The following is a 20,798-nucleotide window of genomic DNA, read 5'->3' on the forward strand; positions in this document are numbered from 1 at the left end:
TGTGATTGTGTTGCGAGCAAGAGTCTGGAGTAATGCACCCCTAAATTATTGTTTACATGTCCAGTGGTCAAGTGTGGGATTTAGGAAATTTAAACATTGGAATATTTGACACCGGACATTAAGGAACCCGGTAATTTATCGACCCAGAAATTTAGGTACCGGTCAATTAGGGATAGTTTATCATTAGAATAGTTTCTTGATTTCATTCAAAAAAAAAAATTCATATCAACAGTGAAAAATACACTCACACACACACACACACAAGACTGGCTGCTCGAGTAAAATGTACACACATCGGCATACCATTCCACACGCTTAACACACGCAAAAAAAAAAAAAATAATAATAGATAACTCAATTGCTCAACAAGACTACTGCTATTAACTCTTTCTCTTCGTAATTATTTTCCTCGTTTTGATAGTATTATTCGTTTTGCTCATTTGTACGTAATTTCACTATACTGTTTTGTTTAAACTTCAAAAACTTAACGTTTCTGTTTGTTATCAGAAAATGTTGTATTTGGTATCAAAAGCTTATAAATCAATTTAGTTTAATGATTTAACGTTGGCATCGTCGATTTTTTTTAGGAGAAATAGTTAAAGCTTCCTCCAGTCGCGAGACGACTTTTGGTCGTCTGATAGAAATGTGAAGAAAGCTTGTGCATTAGAGATGGTTGGAATGACATCGCCTCCCTCTCCATGCAGCTGTTCTGGTACAGCTGCGTCGCAGGTTAAAGGCAGGTGCTGGTACAGCTGCGTCGCAGGTTAAAGGCAGGTGCTGGTACAGCTGCGTCGCAGGTTAAAGGCAGGTGCTGGTACAGCTGCGTCGCAGGTTAAAGGCAGGTGCTGGTACAGGTTAAAGTCAGCGACTCTCCGATTTTTCCTCAGGGTTGATTTTCTAAGCCTTTACCAAGTTTGGATATCACAACAAAATTCATGTGTATTATTTAGTTGGCCACGGAGATTTCGCCCCACAGTGTTTATTATGTGTATTTCATTAAAAAATTTTTTTTATTATTATAGCTTTTATATAACGCTACTTTCATGCTTATAGCATGCTCAGAGCGCTTTTGGTCCAATCTCATTTGTGGACCAGAGGGGGTATCTAGGAGTTGGTTTTCCGTGCTGCCTTTAGGCGCTCAGTAAACACAACTCTGCCCGAGTCGGGTGTCGAACCTCGAGCCCCCTTCTAGGTAGCCAAGCCAAGCGCACTTGGCCTCTCGACCACGCTTCCAATGTTATTCTGTTCATATTTGTACGTTGTTCATTAGAACACAGTATATCGCCCTGTTTTTTTTCCATAACGTCAGTGTATTTTTCAAATCAAATCCAGATCTTACAAATGGAAAGGTAATCAAATTACTATGATCAATTCATTTTGTTCATGAAAATGAAGCCTCTCTAGTATCTAACATATTTTAAACATCCTACAGCTAACAAGAAAGGTTTCTGTAGACATAAAATGAATATAATTGATTATAACTTAATTAGCTACAATAGCGGAGTCGTTAGTGGGGTCATGAGTTCGAATCCTGGTGAACTTATGGATCCAGAGTACTTCTCTCATCTCACTCAAGTTTAATCTGTGCCTAATATTAGCTGGGGAGAGCAAAAGCATTTGGTCGTTCGGCTGGCCACACAACGCTCTCATTCACTGTCGACCACAGCAACAGTTAAATTTTGTATCTACTCTATCTCTGGGAGTTCAATTTTTATTAATCTTTTTTTTGTGGAAACAATAGACCACATTCTTTATGAATGTCGCGTTCTGCATAAAGGGAGATCGGGACAAGGATTTGAAAGAGAACTGGTTCATGTGCGGTGTGCGGCTTTTGGTCTGTCCTCGTACGGGGACAAGGCGACCTTAGAACTTACTGACCGCTTCCTTTCACGTGCTCTAAGCGAGTTATCGTAGCATGCGGTTCATTACTAATACAGTTTCTGATTCGGTTGCGTTGGTCTATGATGCCCGGGCAGGCGGGTACTCTGCCTCAACGTGGCACTCGGGTGGAAACGATCGCTAGAGGAAGGGATTCGGCAAAATGAGTTTCATCACAAGATTCAGGTGGGTGTGTCTAAGAGAATGCGAGAGATTTCTCATTGCATATTGCGGAGTTGTTGTTTATAAATATATATCAATTGCTTGGATTAGACTGTAGAATTTTTAAAAAACTTTCTAAGGCAGCGGTTCTCAACCTTTTAAGCTCGGTGACCCCTTTTTACAATCCCCCACTCTGCCACGACCCCCCCCCACACACACACCTACACACAGCAATAGAAGAATAGACAATAACAATCCATATTTTCGATGGTCTTAGGCGACCCCTAGCAAGTCGTTAATCGACCCCCAAGGGGGTCGCGACCCACAGGCTGAGAACCCCTGTTCTAAGGCCTGTGTCAATTGTTTTAGGCCTGAAAGTTTTAAAGTTTCATCAATTTAATTTGAGAGTTACGATGTATGCATAGTAAATTAGACCTTCTTGCTTCTTAAGTTAACATAACATGTAGATGATTGGAGGTGCTTATAAGAAAAACAATATTGAATTTGTTTAGAGTTAATATTTTTAAACCCCATTCAATAAAATAAACGTTTCAGCAGTGACAAATATTTCCATCAAACACAATTAACTTGTTGAAATCATAGAAGTAGTTTTTAAAAAAAACTTGACTAACAAAAAAATATCCGAGCACAGTGATTTAAGAATAAGCATCATTGACTTTGCTAATAACTAACCAATGACTTCTATTTACTGACCAAAGACTTTACTAATTACTGAACAATGACTTTACTAAGTATTGGCCAATTACTTAACAAAGACTTTATTCATTACTGACCAATGACTATACTAATTACTGACCAATGACTTAATTACTGACCTATAAACCGAAATCTAAATCTATAAATATAGTACCACAAAAAAATGTTGGTAATGTTTTGTTTTACATGTTTCGCATGTTCCCTCATTTGTTCTGAAGATAATTCTATCCTATCCCAAATTGTAGTGCGTGCTGGTCTATTCCGCGGTTAATCTACTCTATTGTTTTCTTTATTTCCTCCGGATAGAGAGGAATTTACATTTGTTAGCTCAAAAGTTATTTATTTATGTATTCTATCTTGGTCCAGAATGTCTAGTTTTTTTTATTGCCTTCGTTTTTAATATGTGCTGTTCTTCATTGAAGAGCCTTACAAATTGTTTGAATTTTTTTTTTCTTTTCGACTAAATACCTAACAATAAAGAGTAACCGATTTTTCCCCAGACGGTCGCTTCTTCAAGTTTTATAGACAGGGACGCTAGTTACGATGAGATGAATGCGGACACAGCGATAGATAATCTACAAGCATTTAACATAGGCTCTGGGAGTAGCATCGTTGGCATTTATGATCACGTGATGCTGTTAACAGGGTAAGAATTACCCTACATTACTTAGTAGCCCCGCCCCCCCCCCCTAACTAAAAAAAAAGAAAAAGCCGCTAATAGTCTTGCATGGTTGGTCCGGCCCTTGTTTAAGCCCCCCCCCAAAAAAAAAAAAACAAAAAAAAAACTAGAAAGATATTTTAAAAATCTGATATTATGATATTTTAAATATTACAAAGTTCTAGTGCAATGGCTTTTTAAAAATCTTTTGAAAAAATACTGCTACGAATCTCCACTATCCAGACTCTCTGCAGACTGCACCACACGACACAACGAACTTAAAGAACCTCACAACTCAAAGCTCCTAAGTATTAGTAACAGTTTAATTTCAAATACATCACAATTGGCGACAACATTAACACAGAGTAAACAAATCTCTCTTATATAGCGTCTCAACTGGCCTTCTCGAACCTTCTTGACCACTCCAGTTGATCACTTCCGCCTTGACCTGCGTGCGTAATATTTACAACACTTGTCCTTGCCGAACTGGCGAGTATTGTCGCTGGTCACGGTTGACCGCTCGTCCTGTGCTAGACTGGGGCGATTTGGGTAGGCTAAAAACACATACAGCTACGACCACCTGTGTCACCACCAAGTTTCAAACAATACCTTTTTTTTTCAATTAATGATGCAAGTTGTTTTTTTCGTATAAATATACTCTTTTGAAAACAATTCATCAATTAAAGACACATAGATAAAGGCACATTTTTTATTCCATATGAAAGTTTGTACAAGTGCTCCCTCTTCCCTAGTGCTATTAGAGGAAGTAGGGGCTGCCTTAATCAGCCAGGAAAACCAACGACTTGGCATATTAAGTGACTTATAAACATGTATGACTAGATTGATACATGAATACGCGTAAAATCTTATCATCTTCTCTATTGAAGTAACGTCTTTGATTTATAAGAAAATTAATACATCCTTGCCTTTCTTAAGTCGTAGAACGACTGTGGTTTATCTCGTAGAACGACTGTGGTTTATCTCGTAGAACGACTGTGGTTTATCTCGTAGAACGACTGTGGTTTATTGTGGTTTATCTCGTAGAACGACTGTGGTTTATCTCGTAGAACGACTGTGGTTTATTGTGGTTTATCTCGTAGAACGACTGTGGTTTATCTCGTAGAACGACTGTGGTTTATTATGGTTTATCTCGTAGAACGACTGTGGTTTATCTCGTAGAATGACTGTGGTTCATCTCACTGCTGACACCTATTCTCGAGACTAATTTCTATGATGATGAATACAAGAATGTAAGGGAAATTATATTAAAAGGAAAAAATATTTTTTTGTATATGCTAAGTAACATTTATCCATACAATTTAGCTATTAGTTGAAAAAAAATGTCATAAATTATATATTTCATTTGGTATTCCTGATCAGTATCTCGCTGATCTTGGTATCTGAACAAACGTCGAATCCAGACCTTGTTGGTGAGTTTGCTAGTACTCGATTCTCTCCGTGAGACTCAGCTTTTGTTAAACGCTTGAGTGCAGAATTCAAGTTGACATCCTCAGGACTGTGCAAGTTCACATCATTCGTAGGCTTCCTGTCGTGGAAGCTACATTCGTAGGCTTCCTGTCGTGGAAGCTACATTCGTAGGCTTCCTGTCGTGGAATCTACATTCGTAGGTTTCCTGTCGTGGAAGCTACATTCGTAGGCTTCCTGTCGTGGAATCTACATTCGTAGGCTTCCTGTCGTGGAAGCTACATTCGTAGGAATTGCTATCACAAACAGCGCTAATATCACTAGCGTCTCGGTTAAGTAAAGGATCGTATCTCTTTTTGACACGGTAGCCATCATGGTACCTATCGGTTTATCTGTCTTGTTAAGCATGGTACCTATCGGTTTATCTGTCTTGTTAAGCTTGGTTCCTGTCAGTTCATCTGTCTTGTTAAGCTTGGTACCAATCGGTTCATCTGTCTTGTTAAGCATGGTACCAATCGGTTCATCTGTCTTGTTAAGCATGGTACCAATCAGTTCATCTGTCTTGTTAAGCATGGTACCTATCAGTTCATCTGTCTTGTTAATCATGGTACCTATCAGTTCATCTGTCTTGTTAAGCATGGTACCAATCAGTTCATCTGTCTTGTTAAGTATGGTACCTATCAGTTCATCTGTCTTGTTAAGCATGGTACCAATCAGTTCATCTGTCTTGCTAAGCATGGTACCTATAAGTTTATATGTCCTGTTAAGCATGGTACCAATCAGTTTATCTGTCTTGTTAAGCATGGTTCCTATCAGTTCATCTGTCTTGTTAAGCATGGTTCCTATCAGTTCATCTGTCTTGTTAAGCATGGTTCCTATCAGTTCATCTGTCTTGTTAAGCATGGTTCCTATCAGTTCATCTGTCTTGTTAAGCATGGTTCCTATCAGTTCATCTGTCTTGTTAAGCATGGTACCAATCAGTTCATCTGTCTTGCTAAGCATGGTACCTATAAGTTTATATGTCCTGTTAAGCATGGTACCAATCAGTTCATCTGTCTTGCTAAGCATTGTACCTATCAGTTCATCTGTCTTGTTAAACATGGTACCTATCAGTTCATCTGTCTTGTTAAGCATGGTACCAATCAGTTCATCTGTCTTGTTAAGTATGGTACCTATCAGTTCATCTGTCTTGTTAAGTATGATACCTATCAGTTCATCTGTCTTGTTAAGCATGGTACCAATCAGTTCATCTGTCTTGCTAAGCATGGTACCTATAAGTTTATATGTCCTGTTAAGCATGGTACCAATCAGTTCATCTGTCTTGTTAAGCATGGTTCCTATCAGTTCATCTGTCTTGTTAAGCATGGTTCCTATCAGTTCATCTGTCTTGTTAAGTATGGTACCTATCAGTTCATCTGTCTTGTTAAGCATGGTACCAATCAGTTCATCTGTCTTGTTAAGCATGGTACCTATAAGTTTATATGTCCTGTTAAGCATGGTACCAATCAGTTCATCTGTCTTGTTAAGCATTGTTCCTATCAGTTCATCTGTCTTGTTAAGCATGGTACCAATCAGTTCATCTGTCTTGTTAAGCATGGTTCCTATCAGTTCATCTGTCTTGTTAAGCATGGTTCCTATCAGTTCATCTGTCTTGTTAAGCATGGTACCAATCAGTTCATCTGTCTTGTTAAGCTTGGTACCAATCGGTTCATCTGTCTTGTTAAGCATGGTACCAATCGGTTCATCTGTCTTGTTAAGCATGGTACCAATCAGTTCATCTGTCTTGTTAAGCATGGTACCTATAAGTTTATATGTCCTGTTAAGCATGGTTCCAATCAGTTTATCTGTCTTGTTAAGCATGGTTCCTATCAGTTCATCTGTCTTGCTAAGCATGGTACCTATAAGTTTATATGTCCTGTTAAGCATTGTACCAATCAGTTTATCTGTCTTGTTAAGCATGGTTCCTATCAGTTCATCTGTCTTGTTAAGCATGGTTCCTATCAGTTCATCTGTCTTGTTAAGCATGGTTCCTATCAGTTCATCTGTCTTGTTAAGCATGGTTCCTATCAGTTCATCTGTCTTGTTAAGCATGGTTCCTATCAGTTCATCTGTCTTGTTAAGCATGGTACCAATCAGTTCATCTGTCTTGCTAAGCATGGTACCTATAAGTTTATATGTCCTGTTAAGCATGGTACCAATCAGTTCATCTGTCTTGTTAAGCATTGTGCCTATCAGTTCATCTGTCTTGTTAAGCATGGTACCAATCAGTTCATCTGTCTTGCTAAGCATTGTACCTATCAGTTCATCTGTCTTGTTAAACATGGTACCTATCAGTTCATCTGTCTTGTTAAGCATGGTACCAATCAGTTCATCTGTCTTGTTAAGTATGGTACCTATCAGTTCATCTGTCTTGTTAAGCATGGTACCAATCAGTTCATCTGACGTGCTAAGCATGGTACCTATAAGTTTATATGTCCTGTTAAGCATGGTACCAATCAGTTCATCTGTCTTGTTAAGCATGGTTCCTATCAGTTCATCTGTCTTGTTAAGCATGGTACCAATCAGTTCATCTGTCTTGTTAAGCATGGTTCCTATCAGTTCATCTGTCTTGTTAAGCATGGTACCAATCAGTTCATCTGTCTTGTTAAGCTTGGTACCAATCGGTTCATCTGTCTTGTTAAGCATGGTACCAATCGGTTCATCTGTCTTGTTAAGCATGGTACCAATCAGTTCATCTGTCTTGTTAAGCATGGTACCAATCAGTTCATCTGTCTTGTTAAGCATGGTACCTATAAGTTTATATGTCCTGTTAAGCATGGTTCCAATCAGTTCATCCGTCTTGTTAAGTATGGTACCTATAGATTCACCTGTCTTGCTAAGCATGGTACATTTATACATATCTTAAGTTAAATTTTAACTATGATACAGAACCCCAACCCGTCCTGGGTATGCCCATGCGTGCACTATTCATACCACTATAATTAGCCCTCACAAACACATTCCTAGCACCAGTACGGAGTGCCGGCACCTTTTTCAATTTTGGGGTTAAAATTATTACTTTTCTTGTATTTTAATGTTTATTATTAATTTATTAGTAGTTAAAGTTAGGCACTCGATCATTGAGTACTGGCACCAATTTTATTTTTACAAAAAAGCACTGAGATTGGGCGTTATCAGAAATAGAGTGTACAAACTTTTTACAAGGCAGACAGAATGAGTTGATTTTAAGCTTTGTAAAAATAGAGTCATTTAAATTCAGTTCAGTACATTTAACATTAATAACGAACAATATCGCATCCATTCTTTTCATTACAGTTATAACCTCTTTACAGAGGACGGTAATAATAATAAACAAGATACCTTAGGTAAGTGCTCTCTTTTCGGGTTAATGTCTTTTGACAGTACTTCAAAGTGATAGGCCTACCTCATCTCATGATCATACTTCCTTCCAGAATCTTGTTTGACAATTGATTTGTTACAACAGCTTAATATGTTTTTTTTTAATTTAATGGTTTTTTTTTTTTTACGAACCAGATACGATGTGAGTGTATGTATTATACGCTTAACACTTTTTTAAAAAATGTAAACTGTTTCACATGTTTTGGATGTTTCTTCAGAGTTGAAGATAATTTACTTCCTAGTCCAAACCTCCCGCAGGAGGACGGGGGATGGCAGCTGGCAGGGTAGGAACCCTGGACCATCGAGACAACGGAACGACAGTCCGGCGAGGATACCACCGCACGAGCAGGCAGCCATGTAGTGGGAAACTAGGTCGTAACGCTGAGGTCATATTTTAAAAGTATTTCCTTTTTCTTACTAAAAGTTCTCAATGTGGGTCTCTTTGTTTTGACTGATGACTTCATTAGACCGTGATTCAAGATTAGCAGTGAAATAACAAATCGAACAAGTAAAATTTAAGTTGTTTTTAAATGAAGTCTTCACTAATGAAGCCGTTTGATGGTCTATGATTTCTCATTTAATCAATTTCCTGTAATCCTTATCATTGGAACGAGTCTTTCTTCTAAGTCTAAGCTTTACACATTCAAGTTCTTCTATTCACAATTCAGCTCAAGATTTCTACTCTGAGCTTGTGTGCAAGATGTTCATGAACGTCTATTTTATGTTGTTCATTTACGTGTCCTCTGTAGTGTTCACTTTTTAAAGCTGGTCAGACATCTTGAGTTATCACTTTTCTTGCCTCCAGGGCCGGCCTTAGATAAATCGAGGCCCTAAGGGAACTGCATTTGGTGGCACTAAATGAAATGTTTACCAGTGGCCCGAATTGCACTCCACAGCAGCACTTTCAGAACATATAATAACATGCACTGTACAGAGGCCCTTTTTAAAGAATTCCAGTCTTGACCCGGAATGTCTAAAAAACTATCGCTCGGTATCAAATCTTCCTGTCAAAGCTTCTGGAGCACATCGTGTTAGCGCAAATTCTTTGTCATCTTGAACAGTACTGTCTCTTGGAAGAATTTCAATCTGCATTTAGGGCGTGCCATAGCACAGAGACAGTAATGGTCAGGGTACTAAACGACTTACTTCACAATTCCGACAAAGGCCACATATCAATTCTTTCCATGCTGGACTTGTACGAAGCCTTTGATACGCTAGCCGCTAGACTATGAAATTATGATGGCCAGATTCTCTGCCACTTTTGGTTTAGCAGGAATCGTCCTAAAGTGGCTTTTATCTTACCTGACCGAACGCACCCAAAGTGTGTTTGTTATTGGGACAGAATCAATAAGCTTACTTTTGAAGTACGGAGTACCCCAAGGATCAGTTCGAGGCCCAGTACTGTTCACTATGTATACATATCCACTCAGCGGTGTCATACGTCCAACCGGCATCTTATACCATTTCTTTGCCGATGACTCACAGTTATACGATACCTCAGTACCCTCAGAGGTGTCGCATCTGTCAGAGAAAATCAGTAGTACCGTTGCAAAGGTGAGCGATTGGATGTTTGAAAATAAGCTCAAGATGAACAAAGATAAGACAGAAATAATTAAGATTGGCACTCGGAACAACGTCTCAAAAGTCGACAGCACAGATTCTCTTTTTTATCACGAACTGCTAGGTTCCTTATGTCCATGTATTGCGAAATCTTGGAGTTTTCTTCGACTCAACACTATTTTTCGACCCACACATAAGTCAGCTCTGCAAGGGTCTTTATCTGCAGCTGCGCAGATTAGGCCAGATCCGACCATATTTAACAACGGAGTCAACAACAACGCTAGCTGTGGCATTCATACTCTCCCGCCTTGACTACTGCAACGCCGTGCTAGCAGGTATACCTGATGACAAAATAGCTAAGCTGCAACGTAGACAGAACAACGCCGCACGAATAGTACTTAGAAAACAAAACGAGATTCTGCTACTACGCTCTTGCGCACGCTTCATTGGCTTCCCATGAAAGCGAGAATCGATTACAAGGTCGCCACACTTTGCCATCAGTGTATATATAACAACGAGATGCCCTTGTACCTTAGCGAACTGATTACTCCATATGTCCCCCAGAGAGCCCTGCGCTCAATGGACTCAACGCTTTTAGTGGTGCCACGTTTATCCCTCAAAAGCTACGATCTGCGGGCTTTTTCAGGGCACGGACCAAAGGTTTGGAACTCACTCCCCACTGATCTCAGACAGACAACATGCTACACCACTTTTAAGAAGAACATTAAGACTTATCTGTTTAAAACCTTTTTAGATTAGTTTGTCATTGTAGCTGTCGTGTTTGTGTTTGTAATGTTATTACAGCGCATGGAGCCTACATTTTGTTTGTTAACAGCGCTTTATAAATAAAATTTTTATTATGTAAAGGCAAAGTATTAGTCCTCGACAACAAATCAGACTGATACGCTCCCTGGTCATGGCCGCATTTGTATTGTGAGTCTTGGACGTTGACGAGGAGGATCCTAACAATGGAATAGAGATGCTACAGAAGGATCCTAGGTATCATATTCAAAGACTGCATCACAAACCAAGAGATAAGAGACAGGGTTACCGCAACGATTGGACCCCATGATGACCTGCTAACTAGCGTTAAAAAATTTATATTCATATTAAAAAATCATCGGGGCTCGCAAAGCCCTTCCTTTAGGGAACAGTACCAATAAAAAAAAAAGAAGAAGAGGCAGACAGAGAAAGCGATGGGAGGACAACATAAAAGAATTGACGGGCCTGCCATTGAAAGAGGTTCTAAAGCAAAAGACATAGAGAAATGGAGAAAGACTGTCGACGAATCTTGCATGGTGCCCCAACGGTCCAACAGACTAAGGAATAGGTAAAGGTAAAAAGTAAATGAAAAAAAGCAATATTTCACTTGGATACGAAACCCAGTTGCAGCCTTCATATTTTGTTACATCTAGTGTCGACAAATCCTTTTTTTTTTTGTAGAGTGTTCTTGAGTTATACATAGATTTAGGAAATTTAATGAGTAGCAATATAGGAACCATAAGTGTAGTTTGACAAAGACAGAAACTACAAGATTAGAGATACTCTAAGAATAGTGACAAGAGAGACACTCAAGTTAGTAGAGCGGAAGACATTAGTCCATGTAAATAAGTCTGTTCAACTTATTAACACTTTTTTTTAATCCCTTGAGAGCGCCTGAGAAGCCGAGCATGAGGATTGAGTGATCTAAGTAGGAGCATAACTGTCTATTTAAGTTTCCTTTTCGTATTCGGCTCCTGTGGGTTAGGCCTTCTTCTGTCAGCTTTATTCTCCCATGCCAGTTAGGGCAAAATGGAATCTAATTTAATTTAATATGTTATAATTATTCAGTAATATTATACTAATATTATTATTTCAAATAGGTAAAAAAAAAAAACACTCATGATATCACAATTTACTTATCCATTTAGTTATGACTTGCTTACAAATCTGAAAGAACATATCCAAACCATATCCAGAACAAATCCTATGTTCTAATAACGGAATCCTAATTTCTCTCAGGGATTGCTTTTGGTGAAACAATGTGCCGAACAAACGGGAAGAGCTCTTCTGTGATAGAAGATCGCCAAGAAGATCGCTATTCTATCTCTACTTCTCAAACGGTGGCACATGAACTGGCACATGGGTAATCCTTTGCTATTTAGTTTGTTGGAAGGCATTAATGCTGCTATAAGGAAACTCGCAACAATTTGTCCAGATTCAGCGACATGTCTAAAGTGAATCAAGCTGTTGTGTCGCAACAGACGGTGGCCTACTTCAACATCGAGACGTATATAAGATTAGGGTTTATCTTATTCCCCATTTCACTTTCTTGTAGCCATCGACGATGTCATAAAAATACATTAAACGGGCTGCATTCGGATTTCAATCGAGTTGGATTTTGCAGACGACATAGCATTACTTTGAAATACAATTTAATGTATACTCGAGATGACGGATAAAGACGCCCTCAAAGTTATGCATATTGGGTGCAGGTTACCCAATACACCCATAAGCATTGGTTATACAGATCTTGAACAAATAGAAAAGTTAACCAAGCCTATTTAGAAGGTGTTATCTCAAGCGATGAAGATCATATCATGGTGTTGCATGTCGGATTTAAAAATTAAGGCCTATCTGAATAAACAAAATTAATTAGCCTGGAGATTAAAATCCAGCTTCTCAATACAATCATTGTCCCAGCGGCCCCCACGCTTCGAGACGTGGAAGGCTGAAACGAGGCTGAGTAGATGGCTGAGAAAGATACTAGGAATAACATACTGAGATAATGTACCCAATAGAGAAATATTTTCCCCTACAGGCCGTCTAAGGAAAGTGGCGACTGAATGTCGATTGACATTTGTGAGACATATCACATTAGACAAGACGAAACACCTTTACCAAAGTCAGACTTAAAGATGAAAGCCGAAAAGAGGAACGCAAAAACATGTCTAGCATGGCCTCACACTTTTTTAGAAGTCCTGAATTCCGTGGAGCCAGCTGGGAAAGGGCTGTGGATAGAGCTTGCAGCCCTATACGTCGAATGAGGCGTTTCAGTCTATGTGTTTCTGAACAGTTTAAAATAAACAATGCTAGGTTTGCCACTCAACTGGTTAGATTAGATGATTAGAGTGCCTTAATCTCACTCGTAGTGTTCCGGGACGAAGCCCCGGACGCCGAGCGTTTTTCTACATTTCTGAGCTTCAGAAACTCTTTTCCTGGTGTCTACAAGAAATTATTTTTCTCAAATTCAAGGTATTAATGTTTTAGTTTTAAAAGTTGCATTTTACTCACTTGGGTGTCACCCCCTGGTGGGTGTCACCAGGTGCGGACCGCACACCCCTAGTGACGCCACTGCTCTTAACCACTCAACCACCGCGTCTACTTAATTAGACTTATAAACAAATGGGCTAATAGCAAAAATAAAGGAGATGTGTTACATAGATTAGCTGATACGCCTAGCGATAGTGTTAAAAGTTTTGTTTCGTTGGGTACGTCAGCTGTGGGGAGAGGGGTGTTATGCTCTTCCGCATTGTATAGTACTTGAAAATGTAACTAAGTCCAACTGGAGGTAACACTGAACTCAATACTGGAACAGATAACACCAACGAAAGGCCAACAATCGATACATTGAGTCGACGCTGGTGTTAAAACAGCAAACACTTTGAATACTTAAGGTGGATCTAAGGTTAGAGAATAGTAAGAAATGACCAAAATATCACTTTTTCATTCTCATCATATTTATATTGTACAACCATTTCTCTATCAAATTCAGTTTATTTGAGGCAAGTATTCCTTCTAGAAGTATTTTAAAATAATTTTTGTATTAGGTGGGGTAGTGTTTGTTTACCTTAGCAACGACCATAAGCAGGTAAATATTTTTGTTTTTGTTTTTTTTGTAAATAATACTTTTTAAATTATTTTCTAATGAAGTTAAAATGCGATATGCTTATAGATATAAAGAAAGTAGCTAAGGGAATGTACTCTATTACTTCACTGTCCCAGTCAACAAAAGCATGTTTATTTTCTGTTGGATTTTGTGTAATTTCTAGCAACATTTTTTTCGTTTTGGATTGCTGCTGGTGAAAGACTCTTTTGTATATTTTGATATTTAGATCTATATTCATATTGCATTTTTATTTGTGTAACAATAATGGCCAATAAGCATAATAAAAGGCAAAGTTGTGGTAGAAAAAGAAAATTTCGTGGGAATAAATACATTATCATCATTATGATATCATCATGATATGATAATCATGATTACGATTATACACCAAGTCTGCAAAGTCTACAAGTAGTACAAGTGATGATCATGGACAAGTTGGTGAACAACAAGAGGCACATCAAGCTGCTTCACCTAATGTAGATATTTCATCTGAATCAAGTTTATCAGATAATCCACTGGATTGTAATATCTTTTTAAACCTAGCATGTTTTAATAATTTCTTGGCAAGTTACTTGATATAATGTCCTAAATGCTTCAACTATTCTCTAAATTTGTTTTTGAATGAAAGAAACAGGTAAATGTTTAGACGCAGAAATTCTTACAAATAGCTGTAGACTTTGCACAAAATGGTCTAGTAAGAAAGGAACAGCTGATTATGATAAGTGGATTACCAAACACAAATGTAAAGTAAATCATGTTGGTAGTTCAGGGGAACCATCCAATGTCCTCTATTACTAGCTGTCTATATAATTCTTCTTATTCTTACTGTAAAGAAGAAAGTGTCTTGATTCTAAAGCGTCGCTTAGAGAGTTCTTGTTTTTTAACTATCTTTCACGTCACTTGTCACTAAGTACAACTTTCTCCTTATTCCCGAAACAAATAACTAAATCCTAATCATGTCATAACAGGGGGAACTGCTGTGGGGAGAGGGGGAAACTACTGTGTCGGTGACATCGTTTCGACTATAGCAAATGACCAGGCATTCATTATCATTTTTATGAGATTATTCCTCATTCCATATGCTAGGACAAATTTGTACAAAATCTCCTTCTTCCCTAGCGCTATTAGAGCATGGAATGGGTTGCCTGAGCTAGCCAGGAAAACTAGTGACTTGGCGGAGTTTAGGTCATTGGTTAATATCCATGACTAAATGCATGACGCGTAGGACGTAATCATCTTCTTTTTTGAAGTAACGTCTGTATCATATAAGATAAGATTCATAGTCGCAATTCACTGTCCTTTACATTGTTTAATTTATCATGAAATTCTTCAATAAAGAATTTTGCTATTACTTTAGTTCGCCTATCCGAGCAGTATTAGATTCAATTGAAAGCCTCCTGTAGGTTATGGCGGGCAGGGTTAGAGACTTTGATTTTGTAATATATGGAGCGGGGAGTATACCACAAAGCAGCCATGTGAGGCAGGAAAAGACAAGACTTTCTTAAACAACCATACTAGGAAATTTAACTAGTTAATTTATTACAATTTGCAGCCTCTCAGCACGTCACGACGGATAAACCAATCTCTGCAACGCTTCAGAGAGATACATTATGGGTTCTCCTGATGCGGAAAAAAAGCCTGGGACAGAGTATAATCCATGGCTGTTCTCTCCCTGCAGTGTCAGTTACTTTACCAGCTTTTTGAAGAAAAAATTGAGCTCCAGGTTGGTTTCTACATTGTTATGAAAACATTTATTTGTTGTTGTTTCAACTCAAGATCTGCATGTGGCTGTTGAAATTTGGTGGTGCCTCGAAAAGAACATGTAAATCGACCACCGGCTGGTTATGTCTGCGCTGGTTGTGGCAAAGTATGTAGGTCGCAGATGGAGCTGTTTAGCCACGGAAAATACTGCATTCTTATAAATATTCAGAGTCGAAGACTTGCCTTATTATTTACAAAGCTTGTATCAACTCCCTGTGTCTGTCTGGTGAAACGTTTGTACATGTTAATTCTCACGTACTCAATCTTGGAAAAAAAAAACTGAAATTTTGCACAATTTCTTTTATCTGCCAGTACAAGAATCAAATAAAAAAAAAAACAATTAGTTAGTTAATTATTGTTAATGAATTGTTGGGTGTCTTTGTTTTGGTATCTCGAGCAAGGGAAAGAAATTTCACTTGACTGATAAGCTGAATTATTATTATTTGTAGAAAGAAAATTTTGTAAATAACTGTAAAATCCATTTTTATAGGCATATCTCAGGCAGAGGGGTTACCGTATTGGCTTGAGGAGGCTGAGGAGACCTCGAGTTCGAACTCAGGCTGCTCATTTTTTTTACAAATACATTTAAAAAGCGATCACCCAGATACTCCCTTTTTTCTTCCCCAATCCCTTTTCCAACTGGTGCAGACACGTGATAGGATCATAGCGTATTAAAAACCTAAAAGCTAAACAAAAACAGTTGTTGAAAATATTTCTAATCGCGCATATTTATTATTGTTTGTCTAGAATCAAGATAGGCCCCTTATGTTATAAATTTAATTACATGACTAATCCAAACTAATTGATATAACTAGATTTAATACTTTTTTAAATACTATTTTTATTTTGCTTGTTATTAGGTTATATTTGAGTTTGAGTCTGTCTTTTCAATTTTATAAGCTGAAAAACGGACATTTTTAAATAGTATTCGGCATCTGTAAGCATGCTTTCTTTATGGCACTTAGTTTAGTTTTGAGGCGCTCTTCAGTAGACGGACTTTAAAACGCCACATTTTAGTGACGCCCTTGTTAGTGAGTTTGACATTATTGATGTAGACTTTTAGTTTAGTGACTGGCTCGACTGTGTCCCCTTCTGTAATAAAAGTTAGTCATTGTGCTATCTCAAGTTTGGATTCTGTATCGACTCTCTGTGACTGTGTTAGCTATGTATTGATCTCGCACTTGTAGTTCACTACACAGTACACCCAAGCATCTATGATTCTTACCAAGGTAATAGAGAATATAGAAATATAGAACTCCAATTCACACACACATCAAATCCAATCATGAATAATAAAGATGACGACTACTAATATTATTATTATTATTATTATGTTAGAAAAGAATGACTATTCATTCTCTGGCGCTGCCAGGGTCGAGTTTAGTTAAAGGGAAGGAAAATTCATCGTAGTCCCATTATCAGTTTCCACTGACGAATTTTCTGGTGATGTGGCAGGTCTGCAGCAGTACCGTCCTCTGACAGGCAACGAGGATGTTCCTAGGAATGTTAAGGGCCTTATTATTATTATTATTACAGTGCACAGTCTAGCTCAAACCATTTCATTCCTATCTTCGTCTTGACCAACACACGAGTCTTGCCTATGTAACTCTAACGTCAAAGGAGTAAAGATTTGAAGCTAAAATGTAAACTCTATGTATTATATATTGTAAATGTTTATTCCAAGTCGAGGTTACACCTGTCTTGTCTACGCTGTCGAAGCATCAGCCGACATTCCAGATGTATCTGATAAACTATTGGGTCAGGTGATCAAACCTGATCAACAGTGTCAACAGTTTTTTGGAAATGATTCCTTCTTTTGCAGGGTAAGTAACACAACTCGCTAACAGCCCAATTAAAATAACTTCTTTCCTGCTAAGCAGAGTTATCACTCATATCACGCAATATTTGCTTAGTCACTTCATCATGCATTGACTTCTTACTCACTTTTATTTCCTGCTAAGTCACTTCTAAATCATTGATTATCATCATATTAATTACCGATCCCCTAATTTGATGAGACTCTCCTTGCCCTGCTCTCGGAGGTAAATGAGTATTTCAGAGAATAGAACAAAGAGAAAAATACTGTAGATATAATTTCTATTTCTTAAAATTAAATGTAAAAAAATAAATGATAATCGATTTTCGCAGGGAAAAGAAGGAAAACGATATTGTTTCTGAAGCAAAAGAGAACATTGAAATAATGTAAATTTGTGAATACCTTGGTACTATCTTAGTCAACAACTTAATTTTTAGTGTAAATACTGATTATTTCGGCCAAAAGGGAAGCAAAGATTACGATTATTTAGAAAAAAAAGTTCCCTTTCACACCTTGTGGTCTATAGGGCAGATTATGTAAAGATCTTCTGTTTCTGTGGCCTATGGTTAACGAGAGTGTCATGTGGCCAGCATAACCACCAACCGCCTTTAGTTTTCCCCAACAAATGTCAGGTACCCATTAGAACTCCCAGTCTTCACCAGGAATCGAAACACGGACCCCGGTTTGGAAGCCAAGCGCTTTACCGCTCAGCCACCTCACCGCTCTTAGAAAAATGTCCTCATTTAAAAATCCTTGGCGATGTTTTATCACGCTCACATTTTAAGTTGTTATATCACTGCCTGGTATGGCAATCGGAACTTTAAAAAAGAAAAGAAATTCTTTTATTAAAAAGAAAACCTAATCTAAAGGGGAAGAACTCCACCCTTAAAACTATATCAATAATGTACAAACTATTTACCTTATAAGATATCAAACAAAATGATCAATTACCAATTATTAACTCACTTATTTTTTTATTTTTATTGATTCGTGTTTTGTTAGGTACAGTAAATATTTGTTTAAAGTATCAACTTGATAGGTTCTAGGGTATGTAATACTCCACAGGGTTCCCCACCTCAACGCTGAGTAGTAAATTCCTGTCGGGGTTACACTTTGGCTCGTCTGCCTGGACATGCCTTACTGTCTATCAATTTATTTATGAAGTAATTACCAAGAGAACGAATAATGGTAATCTGATAACGTATACTAATCAACAACGAGAATGCGTAAAACAAAGCAAAAGGTTTAATGAAACAATGATATGATATGACACAATAAACGATGGTTATACATCGTGATCAATATTAAATCAGTGTGCCTAAGATATGAGTATATATATATATATATACAACAGCGTTAACCGGTAATCACACCTTGGTCCACTCTGGGCTCTCGACGCCCACGACCCAATGCCATGGATAATGGCCCAGCAGGGTCCAGACAATGCTGTACAGTCGATAATTAAAGTAATTTTTTTTTTTTACGGAAATGTTTTTTTCTTGAGGATTTGAATAAGAGATCGACCCTTTACAAAACAATTAGATGAATTAGATATTCATTATAAGACATCAGTTAGGCCACGTTCACGTTTGACTACACATTCACTTTCACCTATCCTTTGGTCTGCTGGACCCTTGGTCACCACACAAGATCTGTCAACCTTCTTTCTTCATTCCTCTCTTTCATTTTCAATTTCATTCTGATGTTCTTTCTAAAAATATTGAATCCTGCCCTTTTTACCTGCCTGGGTGATACGCTCCCTGGTCATGGCCGCATTTGTATTGTGAGTCTTGGACGTTGACGAGGAGGATCCTAACAATGGAATAGAGATGCTACAGAAGGATCCTAGGTATCATATTCAAAGACTGCATCACAAACCAAGAGATAAGAGACAGGGTTACCGCAACGATTGGACCCCATGATGACCTGCTAACTAGCGTTAAAAAATTTATATTCATATTAAAAAATCATCGGGGCTCGCAAAGCCCTTCCTTTAGGGAACAGTACCAATAAAAAAAAAAGAAGAAGAGGCAGACAGAGAAAGCGATGGGAGGACAACATAAAAGAATTGACGGGCCTGCCATTGAAAGAGGTTCTAAAGCAAAAGACATAGAGAAATGGAGAAAGACTGTCGACGAATCTTGCATGGTGCCCCAACGGTCCAACAGACTAAGGAATAGGTAAAGGTAAAAAGTAAATGAAAAAAAGCAATATTTCACTTGGATACGAAACCCAGTTGCAGCCTTCATATTTTGTTACATCTAGTGTCGACAAATCCTTTTTTTTTTTGTAGAGTGTTCTTGAGTTATACATAGATTTAGGAAATTTAATGAGTAGCAATATAGGAACCATAAGTGTAGTTTGACAAAGACAGAAACTACAAGATTAGAGATACTCTAAGAATAGTGACAAGAGAGACACTCAAGTTAGTAGAGCGGAAGACATTAGTCCATGTAAATAAGTCTGTTCAACTTATTAACACTTTTTTTTAATCCCTTGAGAGCGCCTGAGAAGCCGAGCATGAGGATTGAGTGATCTAAGTAGGAGCATAACTGTCTATTTAAGTTTCCTTTTCGTATTCGGCTCCTGTGGGTTAGGCCTTCTTCTGTCAGCTTTATTCTCCCATGCCAGTTAGGGCAAAATGGAATCTAATTTAATTTAATATGTTATAATTATTCAGTAATATTATACTAATATTATTATTTCAAATAGGTAAAAAAAAAAAACACTCATGATATCACAATTTACTTATCCATTTAGTTATGACTTGCTTACAAATCTGAAAGAACATATCCAAACCATATCCAGAACAAATCCTATGTTCTAATAACGGAATCCTAATTTCTCTCAGGGATTGCTTTTGGTGAAACAATGTGCCGAACAAACGGGAAGAGCTCTTCTGTGATAGAAGATCGCCAAGAAGATCGCTATTCTATCTCTACTTCTCAAACGGTGGCACATGAACTGGCACATGGGTAATCCTTTGCTATTTAGTTTGTTGGAAGGCATTAATGCTGCTATAAGGAAACTCGCAACAATTTGTCCAGATTCAGCGACATGTCTAAAGTGAATCAAGCTGTTGTGTCGCAACAGACGGTGGCCTACTTCAACATCGAGACGTATATAAGATTAGGGTTTATCTTATTCCCCATTTCACTTTCTTGTAGCCATCGACGATGTCATAAAAATACATTAAACGGGCTGCATTCGGATTTCAATCGAGTTGGATTTTGCAGACGACATAGCATTACTTTGAAATACAATTTAATGTATACTCGAGATGACGGATAAAGACGCCCTCAAAGTTATGCATATTGGGTGCAGGTTACCCAATACACCCATAAGCATTGGTTATACAGATCTTGAACAAATAGAAAAGTTAACCAAGCCTATTTAGAAGGTGTTATCTCAAGCGATGAAGATCATATCATGGTGTTGCATGTCGGATTTAAAAATTAAGGCCTATCTGAATAAACAAAATTAATTAGCCTGGAGATTAAAATCCAGCTTCTCAATACAATCATTGTCCCAGCGGCCCCCACGCTTCGAGACGTGGA

General features: G+C 37.9%; 1 pseudogene; it reads left to right on the forward strand.

The window, feature by feature from the left end:
• The first annotated feature begins 15,080 nt into the window (after window positions 1–15,080).
• The window catches only part of LOC129928607 (dipeptidyl peptidase 2-like), a 173,727-nt pseudogene continuing 168,009 nt past the window's right edge, over window positions 15,081–20,798 (forward strand).

Source organism: Biomphalaria glabrata, chromosome 10 (assembly GCF_947242115.1).
Source record: "Biomphalaria glabrata chromosome 10, xgBioGlab47.1, whole genome shotgun sequence".
Classification (NCBI taxonomy): Eukaryota; Metazoa; Mollusca; class Gastropoda; family Planorbidae; genus Biomphalaria; species Biomphalaria glabrata.